The 14,713-nt window shown below is 36.9% G+C and overlaps 1 protein-coding gene across 2 annotated transcripts in view; it reads left to right on the top strand.

Annotated features, from left to right (window-relative positions):
* Positions 1 to 14,713, top strand: part of LOC115218526 (branched-chain-amino-acid aminotransferase, cytosolic) — a 478,054-nt gene that overhangs the window by 297,582 nt on the left and 165,759 nt on the right. The gene's annotated exons all lie outside the window — the stretch shown is intronic.

The raw sequence follows: 14,713 nt of genomic DNA, 5'->3' as shown, positions 1-14,713 counted from the left end.
AACTGTTAAGTTATAGGGACATAAACCCACTAACAACGGTTGTCCCAGCAGTGGTGGGGGACAAACACACACAAATACCCACACACACACAAACATATTCCTTCCTCTCTGTTAGGAGACACAAGCTCTTTCACACACATGTACACACACGATGAGAACTTGCATCCACCAAATTCACCATAATGTTTTGGTTGGCTCATGGTTATAGTAGAAGACACTTGTCTAAGGTACCATGCGGTGGGACTGAACCTGGAACCATGTGGTTGGAAGCAAGATTCTTGCCATGCAGCTACACCTGCACCTATAGGTTGTAATACTTCTTTTTCTACATGATTTACTTTTTTACAGGGCGGCGAGCTGGCAGAAACGTTAGCACGCCGGGCGAAATGCTTATTGGTAATTTGTCTGCCACCACGTTCTCAGTTCAAATTCTGCCGAGGTCAACTTTGCCTTTCATCCTTTTGGGGTCGATTAAATAAGTACCAGGTACGCACTGGGGTCAATATAATCGACTTAATCTGTTTGTTTGTCCCCTCTGTGTGTAGCCCCTTGTGGACAGTAAAGAAATAAGATTTACTTTTTTTTACTTAGAATTTATAATAAAGTTTATAAATAAAAGTAGCCACTTGTTCTAGACTGCTTTGGTTCAATGAGACAGCACTTCCTGTTTTAAAGTGATATAAATTAAAACCTTCCTTGAAAATTTCATGTGAAATTTATGTTTCAAACACTAGCTTCATAATAACGAAGTTATTTTACTAAGTTCTCAACCGAAGAGGCTGTGCATTGTAATATCATGGTTTGATAACATTAGGTTCTTTAGTTATAATATAATGTGGCTTCTGGTGTATTCAGATTTATCAAACACTAGAGAAAAACAACTTTCTTCTAGACTATTTCGAGATTATATTATAATGTGTTTTATATGTCTTATTAGAGTAATATCTTTTATAACTGAAAAAGTTGTGATATCAGAAGTCCCAGCCTGAGATGAAAACTTAGTACATTTATCAATGTCGTCGTCATCATCATCATTATTGTCATCATCATCATTGTCATTACTATCACCATCATTATCATCGTTGTCATCACCATCGTTCTCGTCATCATCATCATCATCCATCCGTGGACATTATTAGAAGTCATAGGGCTGGTTCCCCAGCTTCCAAGACATAATAATGACCAAGATCACAACATTCCCCCCACTGAACAGCAATCATGAATGAAAGTGGGATTTTTTGCTCAAGAAAATGACGCACCTCTTGCTCTGGGAATTGAAACCATGATCTCCTGATCATGAGTGCAACACCCTGACCACTACACTACATACAAGCAGTGAATATCATGGTATCATAGTATTCTCATCTTCGCTCTGCAGTAACTATAGTAGTTTCTCTTTAGAGCAGTTGCTCTCCTTGACGGAAAACCTCCTCCCCATCTCTCCCTCTCTGTCTCTCTCTTTTTCGTATCCCATACACTTTTGTATGGTGGTTTTATTTTGAAGTGGCCATTCATACTGGTCGGTTGCACCTAAGAATTGCTAATAGATTTACTATAGCTTTTTGAGTGCTGCTTTCTGATTAATCATCTGGGAATACAATTGCTGTATAAAAGCTAATGTTAAAGGTATACTGTTTGGGCAGCAGGCCTGTTAATTGTACATCAAAAGCAAATGTGAACCTGAGAATTAAACACTCAAGGGGTTTTATTATATCATAAGCTTTAAGAATATAAGAATCTGAATGAAGAAGAACAAAAAAACAACAACAAAAAAAAAGAAGAAAAAAAACATATCCCTTCCATTCAAATTGCCAATATGTGTTTGTATAATATAAACCTAATACTATTGACTTATTTTTTTTTTCCTCCATCTAAATTGCTTACATAACTCAAATGGTACGTAATGATTCTTTTAAAAAACAGACTCTAATCTAATCTAATCGTCCTTTCTACTGAACAAATCAACTGCTTCCAGCTTTAAAATCTTTTTGTAATTATTTGGCTTACAATTTCGCCATTTCCTTGAACATATACCGGAATATTTATCAATGCCTTTGAGGAAAAGTAATCTTTTTCTCACAGGCATTGAAAGCACAAGTTTCCATTCCTACTGGTTGCTGTTTCACTCGCCAATTGGCAGATTCCTTAGAATATTAGATCAATTGCTTTGTGGTGATCATTCTAGGTCTCTGCATTATGTGTTCGAACCCCACCAAGGTCAATGTTGGCTTTCATCCTTTTTAGGGATGATAAATAAAATACACTGTTTTGTATGGGGTCAGCTCTTTCTTACATTTTGTTTTTCTCTCTCTCACTCTGTTTGTCTTTCTGTTTCCCCTCTTTCTCTCTTTCTTTCTCTCTCTCTCTCTCTTCCTCTTTCTTTCTCTCTCTCTCTCTGGTGAAAGAAAATTAGTGGTGCTTAGGCCAGTGGGGTCAGGAATCAGCTCTAAAAGTGACTCAGACACACTGTATAGCATGACAGAACCTCTAAAACTCCATCAGCAATTGAGGACATACCACTGCCGCCAGCACCACCATCATTACCCCCATTCCTCCACCACCACCACCACCATTCCTTCATACCACCACCACCACCACCACATTTCACTTAGATTTTCTACTGATGAACTGGCGAGGGAAGAAAAAGGCATAACCATCATATATTCTCATTTTTTTTCTTCATTGAATGTGAAGCCTTATCACCTGATACTTGTAAACAAGTGTCACCATTCTGTCTTTACAATCTTCCATGAAAACATGTCAGGTCATGGTGAAATATTTACCTTGCAAATGAGGATTGGCAACAGGAAGAGCATCCCAGCTGTAGAAAATTTGCTGTGATAAAATTCTGTCCTGCCCATGTGAGCATGGGAAAATGGACATTAACCGTTTAGCATTCAGATTACTCCATCATATGTAATGCTTATTCATTCATTCATTAATTCAAATTGTTTTGAATTAATCCTGCATCATCTCATAGCTTCCAGTTTTTGAGGATGTGATTGTTTACTTTTAGAATGAAACTGCCAGGGTGGTTGCGACAGTCCTGATCTGGTCAGTTTGAACACAAAGCAGGTAGAATATTTAGGCCAGATATGGCTGGATTGAATGCTAAAAGATTAAGCCAATGATGATGATGATGATAATGATGTTGCTGATGACGTCAAACAATTTAAGCTCTTGGGCCAAAGAAATTAGCAAGTCCACTTGATCTTTTATAATAACAGTTAATTTCTATAAATAAATATTTCCATTTCGAATTGTTCTGCCTCTTTGAACCCATTCTTCGGTTAATGATGAATAGCTTTGTTATTGTTGTTGTGGTGGTTGTTATTGTTGTTTATGGTTGTTTTTTTCTCTTTTCTTTTCTGTCTGACTAGATTGCGTGTATTTTCATTATATCTCATCTTTTTAGTGCAATCTTATTCCCAAGACTTACCATTTCCTGCTTCTATACTCACCTGAAACAGCACTCCCCTCTCTCCCTCCATACTCACACACACTTCTCTCATTACCCCTCTCCTTGTTGCTCCCATCTCTCTCTCTCTTACTCTCTTTCTTTCTCCCTCTCTTTCTCCCCGCTCTCTCTCTCTCTCTCTCCTCTCTCTCTCTTTCTCATCTGTATTTGTACATATTTGTTTGTACATGTGTGTAAACTTAAATCGTCTCCTCATATCACTTTAATTAGGACATTGTTTATTATTTCTTCTTAATTGGCTCAACATATGTTTGAAAATAATCATGAGGCTTAATAAGTCTAAATCTGCAACTGCTTTCAGTAATGTATCCACTCACTGCAGGTGGCAGCAGCATCAGTAGTAGTAGCAGCAGCAGCAGCAGCAACGGCATATGCATTGCACATTCTTATTCTGTATACTTTAAGTTTCCTCATTTCTTGAAGTAGAAGCATTTAAAAGTTTTTCTTCCTCTCTCTCTCTCTCTCTCTCTCTCTCTCTCTCTCTCTCTCTCTCTCTTTCTCTCTCTCTCTCTCTCTCGTGTGTGTCCCCGTTCATCCCATGCCAGCATGTAAAGTCGACATTGAATGACAACATATATCTGTGTGTGTGTGTGTGTGTGTATATACTCTTTTACTTTTTTAATTGTTTCACTCATTTGACTGTGGCCACGCTGGAGCACTGCCTTTAGTCAAGCAAATCGACCCCAGGACTTATTCTTTGCAAACCCAGTACTTATTCTATCGGTCTCTTTTGCCGAACCACTAAGTTACGGAGACGTAAACACACCAGCAACAGTTGTCAAGCAATGTTTGGTGGACAAACACAGACACAGAAACACACACACACACAGAAACACACACACACACACATATATGGAAACCAGGAAACCACTCCTATGAGTCCATATGAATTGGAAAGTATCTTTATTAATTTGGTGTATTGCATTCAGACCCTTCTAATAGTGCCTAAAGTAAATTGCATTCCCAACTGCAACCTTGTTTAAATCTAGTATTACCATATTTCTGTTAAAATATGCAAGCTGGCAGAAATGTTAGCACGCCGGGCGAAATGATTAGCGGTATTTCATTGGCTGTTACATTCTGAGTTCAAATTCCGCCAAGGTCAACTTCGCCTTTCATCCTTTCAGGGTTGATAAATTAAGTACCAGTTATGTACTGGGGTCAGTCCCCTCTATGTTTAGCACCTTGTGGGCAATAAATAAAAAAAATATGCTACCTTTGCTCCAGTGAATTTTTAAAATAATGAAGAAGTGAACTTCTTATCGACACGGGCATGCCTGCTAATCCAAATCAATCTTGTTCTTCATTCATTGGATGGTTTCACAGATCATACTTCTATGTTCCAGGCAACTAGCTACTCCAGGAATCCTGCCCTTCTAAGCTGATTTGTCAATGAGCCTTTGTCAGATTGTCTGAAGTGTAGCAGGCCAAAACATTAAAGCCACTGTGACCTTTCTTATAAAAGTTTAATAAACATGTGCTTTGCTGAAAAAAGTGCTGAATAACTCTTCAATTTGGTAGTGGTTTCGTATTTTGGCACAAGACTAGCAGTTTTGGGCCTTGGTGGAATCTGAACTCAGACAGATGAAATGCCACTAAACATCTTGCCTAGCATGCTAACTATTCTGCCAGCTCACCACCTTATTCTTCAATTTATTATTCACCCTTTAGCATTTAAATCAGTCATTTCAGGCTGAAATATTCTATCTGTTTTATGCTCAAACTGACTAGATCTGACCTCTTGCACCTACCCTCCAAACTCATTCTGGGAATATACATTCAAAATCATCAAAATCTCAAAGCTACAAGATAATGATGATTAATTCAAAATAATGTAGATGAAGAAGTATTACATTCGACAGAATAATCTGAATGCTACAGAGTTAAAGTGTTTATTATATATAACTTGACACAGAAGCAAACGTTAACATATTGATATATATTTATATATATATATATATATATATATATATATATATATACACACACTCACATGCATATATATATATACAAACACACACACATATATAAATAAAATAAATGTGCCCTTTTAAAGCTTAGCCAGGCTCATGAGCCCGGTTTCCCAGTTTCAATGGCATGTGTGTTCCCCAGCTGGATGGGACGCCAGTCCATCGAAGCATTACTCATTTTTGCCTGCTGAGTGGACTGGAGCAACGTGAAATGAAGTGTTTTGCTCAAGAACACAACGCATTGCCCAGTCCAGGAATTGAAACCACAATCTTACAATCATGATGCTGACACCCTAACCACCGTGTATATATACACACATACACACTCAAATGTGTGTGTATTTGTAATAATTTGCAAGAGACACCACTTTGTCTTCTAAATACAAATGGTTTTTATTAGACTTATAATAAACATATCATTTTTTTGACTTCATGTTATACATCATTTTGGATACTGTAGCTACTTTGCCACATATGTACACGTATCACATATGTGTGTATGTATATATGGATGCATTGATTAGTAGTCCACTATATAAAAACCATACTCAACCACCTAAATCAATATATCTAGAAAGGTCAAACCTTAAACACAATCTCTCGCTATCATATTGAAGAAATGCACACACAGCTTATTTTGTATTTGCTTCCACACTTCTTTTTTTTTAATGTCTTTTAAAATCAAATGAGAATAAAAAGAAATTTTAAACATAATTTTTATGAGATTTTAACATCTTTTTAAACGAATAATTTATTTTATTGCTGTTAATCTTGAGAATTTATGAGTCTGTGAAATTACTTGTTTAGGCAGTTCTTATTTAGATATAAATTTTGTTACCATTCTTTCAATGAATCCTTGTTTCCTTTTCTTTAACATTCAAATAGTTTCTTTGTCTCAACTTTTTCTATTGTCAAGGGTATTTTTCATTTCCAAGTTATTTATAATGCAAAAACCTTTATCTATTTTTGGTCTAATTTTCAAAAACAAACAACAACAACAAAAATTTCTAATTCACTCCAGTATTCTTTCAGAAAAATCATCAGCGCAGCAGACAGAATGCTTTGCAAGTTATTAGTTCCAGCTCTTTCCATTCTGAGTTCATATCTCGCTATGGTCAGCATTCTTTTGTGTACTTCCAGGATTGATATAATAAAGCCTCAGTCAAGTGGTCAAGTTGACAGTACTGACTGTTCACTTTCCTTTGAAAATTACTGGCCTTATGCAAAAATTAGAAACAACTCTCTCTCTCTCTCTCTCTCTCTATATATATATATATATATATAATCTTATGTGTGAGTTTGTTGTTTTTACTGTTGTTACTAAGGCAGCAAGCTGGCAGAATTGTTAGCATGCTAGGCAAAATGCTTTGCACCATTTCATCCATCCTTACATTCTGAGTTCAAATTCTACGAAGGGCGAGTTTGCCTTTCAATCTTTCAGGGTCAATAAAATATAATACCTGTTGAACACTGGGGTTGAGATAATTGATTTACCTCCTACCCTGAAGTTACCACTGTTACCAAATTCTTCAAGGCAGTACTCCAGTATGGCCACAGTCCAATGACTGAAACATATGGAAAATAAAAGATAGCGATGGTGAGTGAATATCTCTGATTCAGGATTGGTACTTGACTTCCTCATTGTGTTTCAAGCAATGCTCACTTCCTGTCATACTGCAGCATAACTAAGGGTGAGTCCTTTGGGTCTTTTAAGCATAGGCTTCTGTGATGTGAAAGGACATACTTAGGTGCATAATTTTGGGGTTTAACCTTTAACCCTTTAGTATTTAAACCGGCCATATCCGGCCAAAATAGCTAATCTGTTTTATGTTCAAACTGACCAGATCCAGACTCTCACGCCAACCCTACAATGTTATTCTACATTATGTAATTACACCATCAAGATCTTGAAGATATGAGATAATGCATGATTAATTCAAATCAATGGGAATCAATAGGCATTATGTTTGATTGAATAATCTGAATACTAAAGGGTTAAGCATTCAGATTATTCTGTCGAATGGAATGCTTTTATATTCAAACTGTTTTGAACTAATCATGCATTCTCTTATAGTTTTGAGGTTTCAGTTATGTGATTGATTACTTTTTAGAATGTCGATGTAGGTTAGATATGAGTGGCTAGATATGGCCAGTTTGAATGTAAAACATGTAGAATAATTGGGCCGGATATTGCCTGTTTAAAAGCTAAAGGGTTAAAGTTCATCTGTGGTCTTGGATTGTTGGTGTAGAAGTTGAAGAACACCGTCAGGTACCCTATGATATGTATGTTTGTGTATTGGGTAGGAGTGGTGATCATGAAATGTTGTGTAGTAAGAAGGTACAAAGTGAATTTCATTGGTGAGGCTGAAATCAAGCTATCTTAGTTAGTTAGTTAGATAATTTTTTGGCTCAAAAAGCAAAAAGCAAGGCCATGTAGTGGGGCATGGAGTTGTGTACAGGGTGGTGTTCATGTAAAGAGTTCAGGCCACTTGAGGTCAAGGGAGACTTTGAACCGAGCAGTCGTCAGCATCTTCACCATCTTGTCTGGCAGCTTATTCCACGAATCTGCAACCCGGACGAAGACACTGTAATGGCTGCGTAGAGGTTGGACTTCAAGTGGACAAGAGGTTAGTTGTATTTTGAGTGACAGTGTGTCAGTCAGAGCATGGAGGAAGTTAAGAAATTCCTTTCCAAATTGTTCTGTAGTTCTGAATGATACACCATCACTCAAAGTAAAATCAGAAAGTCTCAGGCAGCTTAGTTAGAAAAGAATTAATGAAAGGGTCTCACATAAATTCACAGCAGGAGCAAATTTAACTCTCTCTATCTCTCTCCTCTCTCCATTCTTTCTCTCCCCTTTCATTCTCTCCCCTCCTCTCTCCCTCTCTATCTTTCTCTCTCTCCTACAGACTTTTGTTATGGGCCTCCATGCCAAAGCTTGAAGATTCATAACTTCCCTTGGAAAAGATCCAGCAGTGGTTTCATGTTTACCCACAGTTTACTCTGCTAGTTTTCTGCTCTCTGAAGCACATCCTTAAAGCATCAAAGCCTGTTTGGTCGTTATGCAGGAGGATTGGTTCACCCATAATCAGGATGTGTCCACAAACTGATGGGCCTGTATGACACGTGTATAGGGGTCAGCTGTTCTCCAAGTCCTGTTTGCCTTACCTTACAGGACCATCATCTACTGTTTGACCCATAACTAGAGTCCTTGGCAGAGACTATCATTTCTGATCAGGGCAAATATTGGAGTAGGGGTGACTAAGGGTTAACTCCTTTCCTTACTCGCTAAAACCCCTAAACTCCCAAGATGGAGCCTCACCACTGGATGCAGTTTTACCCATAAGCAATTTAAATCTGTCATATCCAGCCCAAATATTCAATTTGTTTTATGTCCAAACTGACCCGATCTGAACTCTTACACCTATCCTAAAATGTCATTCTAAATGTAAATTCTCACATACTTGAAATTTTGGAGCCACAAGATATTATTTCAAAAAAAGGTGGATAATAAGTGTTACATTTCACAGGTGGAGGCGCAATGGCCTAGTGGTTAGGGCAGCGGACTCACGGTCATAGAATTGTGGTTTCGATTCCCAGGCTGAGCGTTGTGTGTGTTTATTGGGTGAAAACACCTAAAGCTCCATGATGCTTCAGCAGGGGGGGGCGATCCCTGATGCACTTTTTTGTCGCAATTTTCTCTCACTCTTTCTTTTGTTGGCCTGCTCGCTTAGCCAGCGGGGTGGCATCATTTGAAGGCTAAAACAATGCGGAGCGCATTGTGACCAGCGATGTGTAGCCACATTTGACAGAGTAATCTGAATGCTAAAGGTTTAATGTCTGGCCTGGCATCTTAATCTGACGTCAAACTTTAATCCTTTAGTATTTAAACCAGCCAAATGTGGCCCCAAAAATTCTATCTGTTTTATGTTCAAACTGATCAGATTGGAATTCTCACACCTACCCTACAATGTCATTCTAAAAATAAATAATCACGTCATTGAAATTTTGAAGCTACAGTGTCAGACATGATTAATTCAAAATATGTGAATATAGGTGCGGGTGTGGCAGTGTGGTAAGAAGCTTCCCAACTGCATGGTTCCAGGTTCAGTCCCACTGCATGGCACCTTGGGTAAGTGTCTTCCACTATAGCCCTGGGCTAACCAAAGCTTTGTGATTGAATTTGGTAGATAGAAACTGAAAGAAGCCCGTCGTATATATATATATATATATATATATGTATGTGTGTATGTATTTGTTTGTGTGTCTGTGGTTGTCCTCTCACCGTCGCTTGACAACTGATGCTGGTGTGTTTATGTCCCTGTAATTTAGCGATTCAGCAAAAGAGACTGATAGGATAAGTACTAGGCTTACAAAGAATAAGTCCTGGGGTCAATTTCTTCGACTAAAGGCGGTACTCCAGCATGGCCGTAGTCAAATCACTGAAACAAGTAAAAGAATAAAAGAATAAGAATAACGGAACATTACATCTGACAGTAATCCGAATGCTTAAAGTCTTGCCTGGCACCTTAATTCAACTTCAAACTTTAAAACAGATGGTTTTCGTATCATAGAACCAGAGTTGACATGAAAAGAGTTAAGCTTGTTTAACTAGTTTCTGAATAATGGAGATGCACAAATAATAAACAGCAATCACAAAGTTATATCAGACATACTATTAGAAAGTTAAAAGCCCCCAATATCTATATTTATTATCAGCTTCTTGTAAAATGTTCAACCAATTCCGCAATTCTCTAACTCATCATCCTGATCTCTCATCTATTAATACTGTTTTTCTTTTTATTTGTTATTGTTATTGTTGTCATGTGTTTGTGTGTGTGTGTGTGTGTGTGTTTGTATTTTTGTATTTTGTTTTTGTTTTTTTTTCTCCCTTCAATTTGGTTTTAATAAAGTAAATATTATTCTTAGCAAAATAGACAAACATCCTTATCTATATCAGTGAAACAAGTGTTAGTTTAATAATCATATTTAATTACTGTAAATATTCCAACTTCGTTATTAAAACAAGTCTTTCTTTGAGGTTCATTGATAGAGAGAGAGAGAGAGAGAGAGAGAGAGAGGGAGGAGAACAAGAAGAAAAAAAAATTATAAAGGAAAAGAAGGTGAAGGCAGAAAAGAGATTGGCATCAAATGATAAAAGCAAAAACAAAAAAAAAAGTAATGAGAAAAACAACAACAAAAAAAAATTAATAGAATAAATAGATAAAGGGTAAAAAAAAAAATGGTTGTTAAGGCGCTTTGAAAAATATAGAATATTTTATGACATGTTTCATTTAATCAAAACTATAATATAGTGAGAGAAAAGGAGACTTTGCAAAAATATATTTATGGATTTCAATTATATTTTTGTCTTTATCATTGGATTATGTGTTTTTAGGATTCAAATGTCAGGAAAAATAATAATAGTAGTAGTAAACACAAAATTGCATTTCATTGAAGTCCCCTAGCACATGATCTTTGAAACATTACTAAATTATTAGTGTTGAAACTTTTTTTTTTTTTTCATTTTTCCTTTTTCGTATGTATGTGTGTACCTTTGTGTGTATGTGAGTGTGAGCTTGTATGTATGTGTCTTTGGGTGTGTAGAATGGAAAATTATGGATAATCTTTACAAAGATACTTTGATTTTTTTTATATATACATATGTTATCTTTTTTTTAGGTTCTGTATATATATGTGTGTGTGTATGTTTATATATATATATATATATATATACACATACACACACACATAGATAAACATATTTGGGATAAAAAAATGTGTTTTTTAATACATGTGTGGGGGTGTTCTGTGCACATGTATGCATGTTCAGCATTGATAAAAAGCATTTACATTTGATATTTTAACTTTGTTGTTTGAATGTTTTGTGTGTGTGTGTGTGTATATGTATGTTTGAGTGCATTCATACCCACCACCGGAACCTTCCCTCTTCCTGTCAGGTACAACACTTCAGGGCTGCCATCATGAATGTCAACATGGTGAAAAGTAGGTCTTGAGAGATCACACTGATGCTAGAGTGAAGGCCAGTAAATGTGTTTTGTGTACAACAGATAAGGTGGAAGAGAGCCTCGACAATAGCCCCCATTGCCTAAGAACACAGTTACAGGCACTCCTCAATGGGTGGAGTCAGCATATTGTTAAAAGAGGAGGTAGTCAAGAGTGTATGGTAAAATAATTAAACTTTGACTAAACTTTGCCACGACAACAACAGTTATTTCTGCCTGTGCACTACATCAGGACTAACAGATAATTGAATTGTTTCTATAAAACTGACTTGCAGACCACATCAATAATGAATCAATGGTGGCTTTGTTGTTATGGCTTGTAACTTTGATTCATGTATAGTTTAAACCAGTGGTTCCCCAACTTTTTCAGGTTGCCGCTCCCTTGACACCCAGGCCACATTCCTAGCACCCCTGCCCCAAGTAATCATCAGAAACATAGACTGCTTTTTGAAGCAAATTGAAAGCAACTGTATTTCACGAATAAAACTTAACCTAACAAGCCCAATATTTTGTTGTTTTTACATGAATTGCTACCCCATTATCCCCCAACTTTTTACATGAATCACTACCCCATTATTGCCCCACATTTATTCAATACTCCCTTGGAACTTTCCACCACCCCCAGGAGGGCAATACTGCCCACTTTGGGAACCACTGGGTTAAACCATTATGATTGTTCACACTAACATTGAGGCTACAGGTAAGAGTATGGTATCAGAAATAAGGAGGGTTCAAGGCTTTTTTAGTCTTGTATCATAATTGGTCTAAACATTTACAATTCTCACTTCAAGAATGCTGCCAGTCACTTGACTACCTACCAATCTGGTGAATATATGCAAAACCCCAAAAGGATGAAAAACAAAGTTGACCTCGGTGGGTTTTGAACTTGCAACATAATAATGATAATAATGATGATTTCATATCTTTGGCACAGGACCAACTAGTTCAGAGGAGAGTGTAAGCCAATTACATCAACAGCAGTATTCAACTGGTACTTAATTTATCAACCTTGAAAGGATGAAAAGGAAAGTCAACCGCAGCAAAATTTGAACTCAGAACATAAGGACGGATGAAACGCTACTGGCATGCTAATGATTCTGCCAGTTCACTGCCATAATAATAATAATAATAATAATAATTTCATTTATTTGCCACATGAGCAAAGTATGAGAGGGACAATACAAAGACATAAAATGTGGGAGTTTACATATGAAATGATTAAAAAAATTTTTTAAACGAAGTATTCACACTATACACCGAATAACAAGTGACATATGCATAGTGTACAAAGGTTTTAAAGAAAAAGAAAAAGTGGCAGGACGGATGATAAAGATGTGGCCCTCCTGATACAGAAAGGCCTCTAGGGATAATCAAGGAACCCCACTGTCCAAGATTTCCCTGAAACTCCAGGAGCAAGTGCCTTCTCCAATTCCTTCTCTCCGACTCACACCTCTACACTTAGGTACCATCCACTCTTGCCATTTTCGCAACTTTCATCCGCCTTTCAATAAACTCACTCAAGGACAGCACTTCCCTCTCCACTCTCAATTTCCTTTTCAAGTGCATCTTGAAGAAGTCAATGAAAGCTCTACCAAAGAGGAATGTGTCTGACCTCTTGCCTTTCAGCCATGTCCACTAAACCTCTTTCACCACAGTCACCAGGCAAAGGAAAACAGTGGGATGATCATCACTACAGACTCAGCTGACAGATAAGATAATAATCTTTTCTACTAAAGGCACAAGGCCTAAAATTTGTTTTGAGGGGAATTGTCAATTACATCAACCCCAGTGTTTCACTGGTACTTAATTTATTGACCCCAAAAGGATGAGTGGCAAAATTGAACTTGATGGGATAATAATTATGATGATAATAATAATAATCCCAATAAACAGAACAGATTTTCAGATTAGGCAACATGCTACGAGATAATCTGAAGAACTATTACAAAACTACTCTGGTTAAGCAGAAGTCTGTTCAAGAAAATGCTAGCACAGTAGTGGATGTTAAAACAATGTTGATGACCAGGGCTGATTTTAAATCAGTTAGACAGATTTCTTCAAATGAGGCCCTGCACACATGTTCGAGCGAAAGACACTACGATGAATTTTTTGTATATCACTGGCAAATGATATACAAAAAATCCTCAAACTTTCAATGCTTTTTGGCTTAGACTGGCATACTACATGAAGCATAAAACATCGATCTTTAGCTTTTGTAGAGTAGAGGGCCCCACTGACAATTCTCTAATTAGGCACTGCACTTCCTAGCACTGGCCCTGATGATGATGATAGGTGGTGTGTTTTACAGCTATCGTATAAAATACATGTGTAAAACGTACCTGGTTGCCTAATGGAAAGCCTGTTAGTTGTTATGGCATCTTCATTTAGTAGAATTGCATGACATGATGTAAATGATCCGAGGAATTGATATACTTTAACTTATGAACACATGAATGCCCACACACACACACACACACAAAAGATGAGTATGTGCATATATGTATGTATGCTGACATGCATGCAACAACTCACGGAGAGATATTAAACACAGGATAAGCAAACAAGATGTGTATATCATTTATTTTTGGAAGGATTATTTTTTACTTTTTATTTTTTTTCCAAATTTATCAGGTGTAGAAATCATAACTGAATGCATTTTTGTTGAATGTTGAATATAAAGAAAAAGAAAAACAAACAAATAAACAAACATTAAAAAAAAAATGATAGAATAATGCAAGAAAAATATCTTTAAAAAAAAAAAATCCGTATCCTGATGTGTATTACATATTCTTTTATTGTTGTTTGCTTAAAAGACAAGTGAGCCCTGTACACAAAATCCCTATGTCTCCACCTGCCCCTCTCCCTCCACCTAGCTTGAAATCAAGTCGAGGGGGGTGGGGAGTGAGGGGGTGATGAGATGAGGCAAACAAATATACTATAATCAAACGAAGGACAGATATTGAGGAAGAGGGGAAGAATGATGGGGATGATGATGATGCTTATGATGCTGACGACAACAAAAACGATGACAATCATTATTATGATGTTGATGGTGGTGAGGAAGGGATGGCAGAGGAGAAAAAGAAGCAGAGGAGGAAGTAGGGAAGACATAGGAAGAAGAGGTGGAGGAGGAAAAAAAGAAGAAAACAAATAAAGAAAGGGAAGAGAAGGAAGCAGTGGCTAAAAAAGAAGAGAAAATGTATGAAGAAAACGGAAGAGGAGGAAGTGCAGAAAAAAGA

This window comes from Octopus sinensis, linkage group LG13 (assembly GCF_006345805.1).
Source record: "Octopus sinensis linkage group LG13, ASM634580v1, whole genome shotgun sequence".
NCBI lineage: Eukaryota > Metazoa > Mollusca > Cephalopoda > Octopoda > Octopodidae > Octopus > Octopus sinensis.
Note: the sequence above shows the minus strand (reverse complement) of the source record. Positions and strands in the feature narration are given on the sequence as shown.